Source organism: Nematolebias whitei, chromosome 5, assembly GCF_014905685.2.
Source record: "Nematolebias whitei isolate Nwh7 chromosome 5, NemWhi1, whole genome shotgun sequence".
In the NCBI taxonomy this organism is placed as follows: domain Eukaryota; kingdom Metazoa; phylum Chordata; class Actinopteri; order Cyprinodontiformes; family Rivulidae; genus Nematolebias; species Nematolebias whitei.
Window position 1 is genome coordinate 6,989,145 of NC_056502.1, and position 15,429 is coordinate 7,004,573.

Below are 15,429 nucleotides of genomic sequence, written 5' to 3' on the forward strand. Positions count from 1 at the left end.
AAGAATGGCAATGGAGGGATCAAACACTAGTGGAGAAACCGATGTGGTAAAAATAGTTTTGCAACATAAAGTGAGAAGTGACAATCTACAGAATCTATTAAACTCACATAACTGGCAGGAAAGTTGCAAATAATCCTGAAGCTCATCCTTCAAGTTGTAGTATCTTCACTGGTGAGTACCCGGAAAAAAATTTGCAGTACTGTACAGTACATATACATATGTTTAGGCCTGTCCGATAAACAATAAATCAATTAATCGCATGATAAATGAAAATTAGACCTCATTTTCATTTATCGGCTTTATCGTTTCTTTGTGTCTCTCTCTTTCTACTGAAGACACTGGATGACAAAAGGCTCAACTCCGTTGCTCTTTGAGCCCTCCCCGTCTCTTTTCTCTTGAAAATCCATTTCAACCATCCAAAATTGTTTTTTTTTAATTGTTAAAAGAAGCTAAGCTGAGAAGTTAAGCTATGAGCTAAGCTAACAGGCTGACCACGGGAAAAACCATCCATCTTGCTGAAGCGCCAAAATTCATGGTTGAAACTCGTGACTTAATCCAAAAAGTTGTGAACTTGTTTGCTGATATTTTATTAAAAGCTTTGTGTGAAAAATGCTATGCTAAAGAGCTCAAGCCACACCAAGCATCCGCCATTTTGAGAACCAAAGAGAGAAAGCCCGTGTCACGTCAAGATGCCTCCCTCCCATTATTCTTAAAGAGATAAGCTGCTCCCTCCCTCACTATCCATCCTTCGGTTCAAACAGTCTTATACTGCCATCCGGTGGTCGAAAAAAGGCACTAAACACAAAACAAACATTTCTTCTTAATTTTGAAATTAATTACTAATTATTGTCAAATTTCAAACATTATCGTTTATCGCAATAATTTCTGATACAATTAATCGTCCAGCAAAATTTGTTATCGTGACAGGCCTACGTATGTTGTTAAAATTACGTAGTGAAGGGTTTATAAAGCCTGAATATATATATAAATGCTAAAATAAATATCATGTTCCTACATCGCGGATTTTCACCTGTTGCGGGGGTGTGTGGAACGTAAACCCTGCGATAATCAAGGGACTACTGTATTACGTAAATATAGTATTCTTCGTGTATTCTAATTTTAAAGGGTCACAACAATACCAGCTCACATCGGACATGACGGGTCACAGATCTACTCCAGGGTTATTATAACCTGTGTGAGTGCACAGAAACACATACAACCAATTAGGGCTCATCATCTCTCAAGGCGCATTTCATTAAATGTATTCACTTTCTTGGTTTCACTCTTCTATAGCACACGGTTGTCTGCTGCATGATTAAACGTGCATACATTTAACTTGTACAGAGTAAGTAACGTGAAATAAATGAATCTTAAACATCATCTCACAGCTCTGCTTTTATCCGACAGATGCTTAAGTTTTTGCTGGCTCGTTGAAAACTTTCTGCACCTGGGAGCGATTAAACATCTCGTTCTCACTAAAACGATTTATTAACAAGAATGGAATACAGCTTCGAACAGACCTCGACTCGTGTTTTACACTTGCTACAAACTTTTGACGATTTTAGTTGTAACATTGGGTAAAACTTTAGTTTTAGTCAGATTCCTGATCAGTTGGGATAGGTGTTAATTACTGGAAGAACTGTAAAGCGTCCTAATGATGAACAATGCTGTTAATGAAAAGTGTGAGGAGTGCTCTGAAGTAAATCAAGATTTTATCCAATATATGGGCAAAATAAGCCAAAAGATACAATTCTTTTAGTCTATATTCTCATTTTTAGAAACTACACGTGGTACTAAATGAGGCAAAAGTGTTCTGCATTTACAGCCAGGAAACACCCCCCTACAGAGAAATAAAGTGTAAATTTGTATCCTTAAAGATTTGTTACTAATCAGACAACTTTTGTAATATATTTTTATGTTAAAATGAGGTAGCACTAAAATATAAATAAAAAACAGAAAAAAAATCCCAGTTTTTACAACCAAAAAAGAAATTGGCAGCTGTGACTGCCAGAATTTTATTATTTTTTAAATCTAGTGAACTTGGCGAGTGGTGGCACAGAGGTTAGAGATGGTGGACCTGTGACTGGAAGGTCGCCGGTTCAACTCCCTGGACCGTCAACATCAAAATGTGGGTAGAAAAGGTGAAACACCTACACTTGACTCCGCCCTCATTTGCCCCACTCTGCGCCCTTGAGCAAGGCCCTTAACCCCCACCATCTGCTCCCAAACAAGTCTCTCTTGAAAATTAATCGTCGAGACTCAGTGAGACTACCTTTTTATAAATAAAGGTTAAATAAATAAACTTGTAAACAGTTTTAACCTCTGACTTCAACAGTTTTAGTATGTAAAATATAGGTTATTCCATAAACCTAAACATAATTTGTAATGCACTTTTTATTATTTTTTAATGTAAAAAATAAATGTATTACAGATTTTATGAAGTACATTTAAAACATGTAAATTAAACCTTTTTTTTTCCATCTGATGAATTAGTACGAACATGTTGCTGTTATACAAACTATCAGTAAAATTTACATGAAAATGTTGGTTTAAATATATTGTGGTTCTTGATAATTAGAGCCAAATATTTTTTTTTTGCTTTTTGTGAAATTGTAGTTTGAAGGACTAAATCGTTTAACAATTGCCAAGTTTTCTGTTCATTTTTTGTCAGGTGTGTTGACGTATGGCGGGTTTGGGGATTAAAAGTGAAGAAAGGAATGAAAAAGGCAAATTCATGAAACTTTTGTCTGCTGAGGCTTCTGTGTGATCATGTCCATGCTTCCCACGAACCAAAGACTTAGTGAAGCTCAGCTTTTGCTCATTCTGGTTGCAACACAGGATGGGAGAGGTTTATAATGCTCAAGGGAAAAGTTCAATTCATACAGTTTCAAATACTTTGGACAACAATCTGTGCCTCAGGATGAAGAATCCAGGCAATATCAGGGCAAACCCAGGGCAAACTGGTTGGTGGGAGAACAGAATTGACACCGATAATGGATTTTGTTTCATTATACATGGCAACAATAGTCGGGCGTCCATGGTGCATTGCAGTAAGCTGCTGAGACTGTGGCCAAGATGAGTGGGCCACAATAAAAACTTCTTGCTGCCTGCTGAGCAAAATGATAAAAACTCTGCGTGACCATCTATAAACTCTCTTCAAAGAAGAGAGTCAACTTCAAGCTCAAGAGCTCCAGCATGGTTCAGGCCCATTAGCATTTGAAAAGGGAGAAGATGAGTGCAGGATCAGGGGGTGATGGACACATGTGCCAAAAGAAAAGCACGGCAAAGGAAGAGCTGATGACTTGCTGAACTTGACGCATGGATGGACTTTGTCCATCAAGAAGGCAGAGAGCCATTTAGGATTTGCCCTCAAGACAAACCCAGCAGGTCTCAAATGGTATTATACAGTTGGAGAGCACATTTAGACTTGGGCACAAAACAGAAAAGACGGGAATAACCTTGAGAAAAACAATCCACCCACTGTGCCAGACTTGTAAAAATAAACTCTCACGCTGCATTTTTGAATACTTACACTAAGAGACGTATGACATCGAATCGATACAAATCAACTTCTAAATATTTTTTCTTTAAAAATTTGAATATACAGTAGTCCCTCGCTACTTCGCAGTTCGTTCATCGCTGACTCGCTCCATCGCGGTTTTTCAAAATAAGACTGGACATGACACACAGTTGGCTGATTGATAGATGAGCCGCATAATCGGCATGGAATTTTTATTTAAAATAAATTATTTTAAATTACTTAGCACCTCCTGCACCTTTGTGCAGCCCACACTGCAGGATAAACTTCCCGCTGCAGCTGATCAGCTGCTCTCCGTGCAGAACGGAGAAGTGGGCGTGGCCAAAAGCGCTTGCAGGTGGCAAAGAGCAGAGGAGGCAGGGAGCTGAGATCATGACATTCTGTGCTCTTTTAGAGCGTTTAGAAACATTGTTTAGAATACTGCGAGTGTGGGAAGGGTTTAAAACGCCTTAACACACACTAAAATAAACTACTACTTACTACTTGTACTAATATTCCTACTTGGCGGTTTTTCACTTATCGTGGGTCTTCAGGGTACGGATCCCCACGATAAACAAGGGACTACTGCACTTATAGAATTATGAATATTAAGTAGTAGAGAACAAACTGTGCAGTAACACATTCTTAGGACTGATGTTTTCCATTGCTTTGCTTTTTAAAGTTAGAAAACTGGATTTAAAATAGAACAAAGTGCAGATAAACTGGTAAATGTTCAAAGTAATGGAATGTATCCGTTTGCTCCCGTTTAAGATACGGTTGAAAGAAAAACTGAAGATACTGAGTAGCGTTCAACAAACTGACCTCACTCCAACTTTAGACGCCAGTCAGAGCATCGTCAGTAAAACCGATGCCTTTTTGGTGCAGCGTGGCTGAGTGGTTAGAGCAGTCGTCCTCTAATGGGAGGGTTGGGGGTTCGATTCCACCAGCAGTCACATGTTGAAGTGTCCCTGGGCAAGACACTGAACTCCTCTCTGCCTCTGATGCGTGTCCCATCGGTGTATGAATGTGATAAAGCACTGATTCGTCTTTGTAGAGATCTAGTAGAGTGCTGTATGAATGGGTAAATGAGGGTACAGATTGTGTTGTAATGAGCTTTGAGTATCTTCACTAGGTAGAAAGGTGCTAAATAAGTACAGTCCATTTAGTATTTATAAATTGTCTTAACTCACCTATTGAGACTTCAAACACCAAATGCAAAAAAGGAAACTATAAAGTTCGTACATGAAATGTATTTGTATGAAAACGAATGATTTTGAAAAGTCACTGGACGCATACAGATGCCAACATGGAGTAAAGAACAAGATTACAAGATAAACTCAGACATTTTGATTTTACATGAGGTTAAGCTACAGACTAAAATGATGCAATGGAAAAAAAAAGGTTCAACCTCGTGTTGCGTCTGGTTGTTTTCACTAGAACCCGTTTGCTTCCGCCTCGGGGCAAGTGCTTGCGGCAAGCCCGGTAAGTAATGACACCTGTTTTCACCTGCTGGGTCAAAGGTGCTCTTTCTGCCAGCTGCTGCCTCACCTTTGCCTTCCAGCACAGCTCCATGCATGTGCAAAAGCACAAGGAAACGCACAGATTCACAAACACACAAACTACAAAACCAGATTATAGAAATCATATCACGGAACACAGAAGCCCAACCTTTAGGCCCATGAGTGAGATTGCAGGTGGCAGATTAGTTGGTATAGCATTTTCTCAAGTGTGAACAATATTTTGCAAGAATAGCGAGAAAACCTCGGTCCTGTTTACAACGTGATGCAGGCTTTGAACATGCACTGTGATGTACGCCAAGGAAATGTTTATCGGAGCCTAAAAGATTTAAAGTTGGATCAAAACAGTGCCATGGTTCCAATTCTGCTGGATACTGGTAAAAACAGGTTTGTGATGAACAACCCATAGGTGGGGCAAGAAAACAAGTTTAAACAAGAAATAATTCTGAAACAAAGAGAAACTCTTCGAGTAAAGTAAATTATTGTTGACACGCGGGGCTGAAAAGGCTTAAGCGTTTATTTAGGAAGCAAACAACCTGGTGGCTTTTAGACCAAGCAAAAACGTGTTGACAAGACATTGTGGACATAATAAATGCGACTTTCAACCCTTTTACCTGCACAGACAAAAATGTCTGTTTGTGCAGCCTTTGGTTTAAAGTCCTTTTACAGTCAAGGTTTTGGTTGTGCCGTTGTTTCTCTCAGCTGTTAGCCACCTCCCAACATGTAGCGCACCCCGTCTTTGATCACCCCATCCTCCTTTTTCCTCCTCTCTGCCAGCTCAGTAGGGCAATCATCACAGCCCCGCCGTGCGAGAGCATCTTAGCTGTGGCAGGTAAGAGCGTCAGTAATGATGGGTCCGCCAGCGCCGAACCTTCCCAGAGCTGCTTGTTTCAGCAGTAATTACGACGGGGGAATAGTGCACCATGACTGGCTCTAAAAAGCTTACCAAGCCTTTTTGCTTGTGCCATGTCGACTTTTTTAGGAATAGGCCAGGTACTTGAATAAGTAAAAAGACAATTTAAAAGCTTTAAAAAAAAAAGTGAAACAACGAGGTTGAAAGGAGACTCAGCGGGCTGTGGATCAAGCGATGTGCAGATTTGTAAAGGTGATGGGAAAATGAAGTGCTGTTTATGAACAGGGATGAGATTAGCCACTTGATGCTCTACGTTCTCCAATCAGCTCTGTTAAGGGTGCAGTTTAAAGGTGAAAAGAAATACAAAAGGACAGATCAAATAATGTGGAAAAAGATGGTCTCCAAGCAGCAGACAGAACGACTGAAAATAACCACAAACAGAAGAAGACAGATAAGTGTTATGTTTGAAAATATTCTTCTTGTAGCACAGTGAGAAAAAAAAATCATCTTGCTTTCCTGTGCCACTTTCTCCATAGCCAACCTTCCATAATCACCTTCTTCACCCTCTCAACAGCGTCATCTTCGCCTCCTGTGCTCATCCCATCCACCCACTCTTATCCTGGGATCTCCGAGACACACAGGTGCTTATAAAGAGAGTGCTCAACCCCTCTCTGCATGGATCAGCCCAACAGAAAGTGTGCACCGACGTGCAGAGAAAGTCTGGGTGCAAACAGCAGCTGTGGAGAGTTTTCTGCTTCTTCACCCCACAATTGGGCAGAAATTGGAGGTCTGAGTGCAGAGGCAAAAACTGCTGAGAAGGAATGAGGGCGAAAATGAACTAATTTCAAAGAACCACAAGCAGCGGTCGGAAACTTCTTGGTCACATTTGACAGCAAGGATAGATTGTATTCAAAGAAATTTTATGTTTGATTTATTTTGGGTACTGGTGTCAAAAAAAAACATCTAAAGTTCTACGAAATCAAAACATCATCAGAATAAATAATTAGCAAATAAAACTGCATTAACTTCTATTGACCAAAATTAAAGCCAAATTATCAGCTTGTACGGCGCCTCCATGATTTATTATTGAAGCAAATTGAATGTAATACTTCTTTCTTTGTTGAATCATTCAGAATGAATATACAACATCTCATATAAATTAATCAGCCCCAGTAGGCATTTAGAAAGTAGTTTTACTTATTCTAATCTGCAGCTTATGTTCTACATTTCCAAATGAACTACACTAAATGCCTTAAAGTACGAGAGAATTGAAGGTAGTGGGTGAGAAAACTACCTGCAAGGATAAAAAAAGTATTTTCAAAAAGTATAAGAAACTGGCCAAGCTTTACTGCTCTGCAGTCAATAAGTCTAATCAGACAGATCCGCCCACATTAGCCCAACAGTTTCTGGTCAATAACCACACGAAGCATCAAGTGCACGCATAAACCACTGGCTTTTATTGTCAATAGAGTCCCTTCCTCACTGACCCGTGGGGGGTGAGAAGAAATTATTGAAAACTTGGAAGGGATGATTCGATCCTCTGTTTAAAGGATAAAACGTCAAGTTAGTCAGTATTGATTTATGTATCAAATATTTTGTCCATTAAAATTTTTTGACAAAAACATGACCGCAAAAGGAAACAGTTTTTACACAGATTGAGGAGATTTTGTGAGGATTGTAGTGTAACAACAACAAAAAAAGTCTGTCAATGTCTTAAAATTTACAAAACAAGTGTTTGTAACTTGCTCTAAATATCAACACAAAATAAACTAAAGTTACTTTGAGCAGCTTCCAATGTATGCTTCAATGCCAAACCTCTGCAACTGTTGCAAAAATGACAAAGAAAGGAATAATAAAATTAATTAGTAAAGAAGCAAAAATGCCATTTTAAGGACAATTCTCACAGGCAAGTCTCTGGAATGATCTAGACTTGATGCGTGTTCTGGCTAAATACACTAAAAAAAAAAAAACTGTTCTGCAATAATCTAGAACAAATGTAGGTATTTTACACTTTTTGAAGGAGGAAGGACTAATGCCATGGGACGATGACAATAAGACACTCTACCAGCTGCTACTTAAAGCTAGTTAATGACAATCCTCTTTAAGGAAGTGAAGCTAACCAACCTCTGAAGGATTATCTTTTGGGTTTAATCAGCTTATTGATATTGTAAACTCACACACTAGACATGGACTATTCATCTAAACTGCTCCGTTACCTTTTATCTCTTTTTTTTACTATATGGTACCTTTTTAAATTGATTTATTTTGCTGCATCCATCCATTACCTTTACCTGCTTCTTCCTTTTCGGGTCGCGGGGGTCACTGGTGCCCATGTCCAGCCATCACTGTGCGAGAGGCGGGATACACCCTGGATAAGTTACATTATTTCAGTGGTTTCAGAAGATTATTGTCATTTGGATGTTTGTTACTGGTGTCCCTGAAAAAACTAACATAAAAAAGGCTAACTAATTCCTTTAGGAATCCAATATGAGGAGTCATCTTTCAAACCAGCTATGCCTTCATGGGACCTTGTACTTGGATTTTTCAGTGTCATCTGTTAGGGTCAAAAGTTATACATGTTTTTATTACCATGGCTGAGAATCTTAACTCTGCCCATGAACCATATGTTTGGGTCAGCAGAGAGCTGGATGAGTAGATGAGTGAGGATGCAGCATACACCTCCAACTTCTGTGAATTTGACTGAACTGATAAGGGAATAAAAGCAAGCTGAGAAGGTGGCTCGAGGCAGATTATCATGACAGGTCTTCATGCGTGTACTTTATGGATATTTATGTAACCTGTCCTGAAAATCTGACCTTGCAAGTAAATACTGGTTACAAATCTTCTCCTGCCATGGGTGTAGTTCTTTTTGAGTACGATAAAGCAAGAATATTTTTCTCCAACATTATCTCAAGAATAGTAAATGAAAAGCCAAGGTAGATGCCTCGCAGTCTTTGCTTATAGTAAAACTCAATTTTCTTACCTCCTGAAGTCCCAGTATCCCTGCAACTTTGAAGTCCAAGCCAGCTTTGAAAAGCCCGCAATCTCCTTGTCATGACCAGGCAGAGGATTAGCCAAGTCCTGCAGGACCAAATGGAAAGAGGACCAAAGAGGGCTGGAGGACTAGTAGGACCATTCTCCACAAGGACCATCTATGCACAAGCAGCTCTGCCGCCGGTCAGAGCTGTGAGGGATTAACAAGCTACTACAGACGCTGAGAACAGATCTCCAGCCCCTTTTTTCATTATTTCCAAAGAAACTAATTTACAGTCACAATCTGGGGGAAGCTGCTAATTCTTCCCACAACCGCCTCCTGCTTCAGCAGAAAAATCTTTGTTGTGTCAGTCAAAAAAAAAAAAAAAAAACAGCTTTAGTGAGACGAAAACATTTTTATAAAGGAGTCCAAAAAGATGTGTCAGCAAAGAACTCATTTATTGATATGGGTACTTCAAAAAGCAACAATTCAATGCCGACAGAACAGCCGGATCTCACCATCAGACTGTGAGATCAGTCACAGGGGAAGTCACCCAGGGAATGTTTTTTCTTGTGAACCCAAAGATTCTTGCTCTTTTACCCCATGATTTTATGTAATGTAAGTAGGGCAACTATGCCATTGTATAATAATAACATGAACCAATCTGCAGCGAGCAAGAAACTTTCTTCATATCACATCAAAAAGAGTTAATACAAATTATAGGTATTAGTTTAGGAGACAGATCCATTGAAAGCAGAACAATTCAGGGAGCTTATTACGCTTTATACTTGGCATTAGAGCTGGGCGATATCATATAAGATTAGACTATATCAATATTGACAGTGAGGTGCTGCGACATTAATAAAGCCGTGGCTTATCATATCGCTAAAGACACGGTCCTTAGCGGCTAACAAGATGGCTAACGATTTAGCAGTCTTGTTCCATAACCAAGACTGGGACCGTGTATTTAACGATATGATAAGCTGCTGATTTATTAATGTTGTAGCGCCATCTTTCCTCTCATAAAGGCACAGCACAGCTAAATGAGTTCTGACCCGTGGTTTGTTTCAGGGAAGGTGGCTGAAGTCTGTTGGACCTGCAGCTGCAGTTCACATACGCTTACTAACGTCATGAAGGCGGCACAGCTGAGGAGGATTATTATTTAATATTTGTAAATAAAGGTTTAAAAAATAAACTATTTAATATATGTAAATAGTTTATTTTTTTAGACATTTATTTTGTACAGTTACAGCTGTTGTTAATAAATGTGCCTGTGTGACAACTGGGCCAAAGCTTTGACTCAGAAATATATTTTTGTTACTACTTTATGGAAAAACAAACAAACAAAAAAAAAACAGACGTGTATATATATATCATATATTGCGATTTATCTTAAAATATTGAGATTTTCATTTTGGTCCATATCGCCCAGCCCTACTTAGTATGCAACTGAAAGCAATACTGGCAAATCATTAAATAAAACAATCTACAGAATCAAAGGAACCCCACTATTAACAGTGCGCTAGCTTAAAAGTACATTAAGAGGACACAATAAGCTTCAATGAAATGAAAAGACAGATGCACACACTACTGCCTTCCCCATCAGTGAGTTTTAAATAACAGGGTATTTTGTCTTATCTGTGACTGAGAAGAGCTTGAGGACTTTGGCCTTCATCCCTTTGTTGTTACGGAGTCTCTGGTGGAAACGGAGGTTTGGCGTGGGTGTGCGAGGAAAAGCCAGGCGGCCGTGCAAGCACATCAGACTGGAGCGGTCTTAATAAAGCTTCCCTGTATTCACCCCAGAGATCTCCTCACCCCAATTATACAGCTGACACCTCTACCCTCCTCTGTCTTCTCTTATTTCTCACAGCACCCCACACACCCGCAGCCCACCATCTAGTTCCCAGCTCTGATCATGGCTCTCCTTTTGCTGGGCTCAAAGCCCCAGAGGATTGCACAGTCTCAGGCCAATAGTGGTGTTTGCTTCACTGTCTGCCGTTGTGTTAGGAGTGTAGCTCTTGTTGCATTGACACGAGATCACTACTGTGCAAGAACTATGTAAACTTCCATTTCTTTAAACAATCCCTCAGAGAGCGAGTGAAAGAGCAAGTTACTATAATAGGACTTATTTATATTGAATCATTCCAGCAGCTCATTTGGGATGTTGGAATTTTAGTTCTCTAATGAAACACAATTTGCTAATTCAATCTTATGCAATCAATACAACACAAACACAGAAAAGTTCAAAAGTTGAAACGCAAAAAAATACTAAGTCTAGAATGTGTCCCTGTTTGGAAACGTTAACGCACATGAATAGTTTGGACACACAAAAAAGTGATGATGGGCTGAAGACAGAAATCAGAAAATGGGTGGAAAAAATAATTTCATTAACAATTTTTATTCCCTCTTTCTGCTCCCTTCATCAGGGACAATTGTTTTTAAGCTTGATGCCCTTCCTGAAGCAACCACAGACCACCGAGCTACCACAGTCCTCTGCGTGAAGCAGAGGGCTGCCATCTGGGTTGCCCGGGAGAGCAGCTGGTGGGGGTTAAGGGCCTTGCTCAAGGGCACAGAGTCGGGCAAATGAAGGTAGAGGCAGGTGTGGTTGTTTCACCTTTTCCAGCCACATTTTATATGTTGTCTGTCCAGGGAGTCAAACCAGCGACCTTCCGATCACAGGATCACTTCTTTAACCTCTGCGCCACCCCTCCCCCTATATTTCATTACAAATAAATCTGCTTATTATAAAATTTTATAAGGTTGCTCGTTTATTATCATATATTTAAAAATTGTTTTTTTCTAGTTGTTTTAGTTTTTGTTTTAAGAAAAAGTCACAAGAGCTTTGATGCACGTTCACTTTTCTTCTCCACAGTTTTATTACAGGAGTTCGTGGTATGATAACTCTTATTATAAATTGTTGGATTGATAGAAACTTGTTTTATTGATTAATAATCCTGATGGATTAATTTTTCCTCTACGAAATGCAAGAAATTATTAGATTAGGATTTTTCAGGTTGATTTATTTTGCGTTTATGTGGTTTGAAAAGAGGGACATTTTACAATTTTAAAGCTTCATGAAGTATTTCAACACCAACACTTTGTGTGATTCAAATTTTTCCCACTGGAAAATAAATATTTGTCCATCAGGCGTCACCAAAACTTCATCTCAGCAGATCTTTAGAACCATTTTCTTATCAAGAGCTTTGCATGCGAGTAAATGTTTAGTTTGATTCCTTCACAAGCCATTGCTTAAACCCAAACGATGTGAAATAAAACAAATTGCAATGGAGCTTTCTCCTAAATAGAATTAGCTGTGCTCATAATGACCAGCTGACTCAACACAAGAGTCTCTATGTTCAGCTGACAGCAAAACAACCCCAGAGAAGCAAAGTGCGATCCACAGAACTGCCACTCCTGCTGAACTGTTCATAACGTCACTTGGTTTTCAGACTTGTACTGCTTCCTGCTTTAAGTTTCTGAATCGTTTAAGGCTACAACAGACCCACATCTGCCCAACCATCTGCCTCCAGCCTTCCCATGAGGCATTTCGTCATTGCGGCTCCTTGGCCCTGTCCTCTACTGTCCACAGCCGAGCTCACTTAGGAAGGTCTTTACCCGACAGAGAAGTTTTGAGGTGACTGTCCAAGTCTCTGACACTTTTCTGCAGCTTGTGGTCCAAATTAAAACAAATGAATCAATGCATATGCAGCATTTTTCAGTAGGACCACAGGAAATAAAGACATTAGTTTGCTGCTTTTGTCATTTAAGACTAGAATATGCACTAAATGTATAGAGAGCTTTCACCACTAAATGATCTGTACTTATATAGCACCTTTCTATCTGATCAAGATACTCAAAGCTCTTTACAACACAATCTGTGCCTCATTTACCCGTTCATACAGCACTCTACTAGATCTATACAAAGATTAATCGGTGCTTTATCACATTCATACACTGATAGGACACACATCGGAGGCAATGAGGGGTTCAGTGTCTTGCCTAAGGACACTTAGGCATGTGACTGCTGGTGGAACTGAACCCCCAACTGTCGCATTGGAGTACGACTTCTCTAACCACTTAGCCACAGCTGCTCGACCACTATGGTATAACCACTTTATTGATAATGTCTGAATTAAATGTATTTGGATGAAAAACTAAATCTGTAAAAATGTCCAAAATAAATGTTAAAAAATGTTTAGTTGGTGCTCAAATCACGCCCTGAGCAATGTCTTATTGAGAAAAGTGTAATTTGCAATATTTCTATAAAACATGAAAAACAAACATAAAATAAGAGTGTTTTTCTCCATAATCAGGTAAATCTAATCTTAACTTTTAAACCACGTAACATTTAGAGAGCAACAGCACGTCTTACCTTACAGCTTTCAAACAGTCAGAAACCCACTGAGCAAACGGGATTGGAGCAGGCTTCAGCTGAAGCCGTCTGTGAATCTAAATGAAAAATAAAAGACGAGTCTTACATGTGTGTAGATCACAAACATATTGCTAAGCAGCTTGCAAGTAATGCCACCAAAGACTTTGAACACAGGCACGTTTTATTTTCCAGAAAAGGACTCCAAGTCCAAACCATGAATAACAATGCCCACCCATAACCCATACCGTCCCTTTCTTGTGGGCGAAAATGCCAAGAAGTGCTACACAAACATGATCTTGCCTGCTTGGAACTATCTGAAAAACGGCTTTTTTTTTTTTTTCTTTGTGAAACGCCGTTTGCATGACAACAGGTTGTTTTTGCAATAAGTGAACAAAATCTTTCAACAAATCCCAGAGCTCAAACTAGCCAAATCTGCTGATAGCATCTTTGCTCACAGTCTGTTCCCAATCTGGCAATCTGCTCCCAGGAAAAAAAATCTTTTCACCTTGCCAGAACACAAACCCAAAAAAAAAAAAAAAGATTCCCACAGTAAGATATTAAAAACGATGACAAACCCCAAACATATTGCATCTACTCTTGACAAGTTTGTAACTTATTTTTAAGCAATATTATGTGTGGAACACATGTTCAAAGAAGGAAAGTGTGGACAGTTTGTTTCAGTGTGAAACCATGGATATGCACAATCCAAATTCCTCTGGCACAGATTAAAGAAAAAAATAAACAAGTTGCACACAGAGATGGCATGATATCCGTTTTTAGTTCAGTAAAAGTACTACTCTAATCGATTTAGTGTTTATTAAGTACAGGAAAAAGGCATGCATTGCTTTTTATATCCAACTACTGATATTCAGTGTATAAATGTTCTCATACGTTCACCTTTTTAGCACAGAAAAAGTATTCCTTGTTTAAAAAAAACAGGAAAAAGTACCTTATAGCTGCTGTTAAAGTGTAACCCTGGCCTTTCATTAACTTCAAGATTCTGAAAGGGGTTGTGCCAAACTGAAAGGACATTAGCTGAGAGGTGTGATTTGATGCATCATAAATAATTCTGGGCGTCTTTAAAATTTAGAACATTTATTATCTTTTAATCTTAATATGATGTAGAGGAACAAAAAAGGAGGATCTCTGAAGACAGGAAGGAGTTGTTTGACCGACACAAGACACGGCTCTTTTTGCACTAAAAGCCACTCGAAGTAGTTCGGCTTCTATGAAGTTAAAGGGAAAAATAACATTGGCGACAAACGCACGCGAAGAAGAGAAAACAGCTGGTGGTAGCTACTAGCTGCTGCTGCTAACAGAGGAGTATCAAACAAGAGACGTCAAGGTTTTCATCCAACTTTGAAAAGGTGAAGTAAACTACAACGTTCAGTGCAACAGATATGCGTTCTGCACTTCAGCGATCGAAGATTTGCACCACGTCACATTTTGGAGTCCCAATCAAAAGATGATTATCACAGCTTTTTGCCACACTACAACAGAACAGAAAACAAAGTTGTGGAAACACTGACGAACGCTGGTAAGATAGCTGTACTGGCATTTTGATTGCTTTTGTACCAAAGATCTTGTTTGAACAAAAATGGTTTTATACAGCAGTGTAGAGTAAATTTTGGGTTTATCTGTGATTTACTGCTCAGGATTGGGTTTAAAGTAGTTAAAGAGGAATCAACAATTGTTTTATAATCACATTGCAGCCCTCTGATCTGCAGTCAAATTGTGAGTTGCCTAAAGATTGCCATCCCTATTAGTTATAGGAACACTGCTAGAGTTAACCATACATCTTCTATGATGGTTTAGTCCAGTGGTTCCCAACCGTGGTCCTTGAGGAACACCATCCTGCATGTTTTCCTGCTCCAGCACACCTGATTCAGGGATTTACTTCCTCATGTTCTGCAGAAGCCTGTTAATCACACATTAATTCAAACCAGGTGTGTTAGAGCAGAGAAACGACTAAAACATGCAAGATGGTGCTCCGCAAGGACCAGGATTGGGAACCCTTGGTTAAGTCCCTATGAAGCAGTCAAAAGTTGATGTTGGAGTGTCCAAAAAAGTTCAATCTGGTCCTCTGGACATTCAACAAAAAAAACAAAAACAAAACAAAGCAAAAAAATCTAGAAACGTTTCGTCTCTCATCCAAGAGACTTCCTCAGTCTGAGGTGCTGTATTCAGCTCAGTCTC

The 15,429-nt window shown here is 39.3% G+C and overlaps 1 protein-coding gene across 1 annotated transcript in view; it reads right to left on the reverse strand.

Annotated features, from left to right (window-relative positions):
- sema6e (sema domain, transmembrane domain (TM), and cytoplasmic domain, (semaphorin) 6E) overlaps window positions 1–15,429 on the reverse strand; it is a 193,360-nt gene that overhangs the window by 158,889 nt on the left and 19,042 nt on the right. Inside the window, exon 2 of the mRNA XM_037676120.1 lies at window positions 13,234–13,310. The gene's annotated coding sequence lies outside the window, so the exon portion shown is untranslated. The remainder of the gene's footprint in view (window positions 1–13,233; window positions 13,311–15,429) is intronic.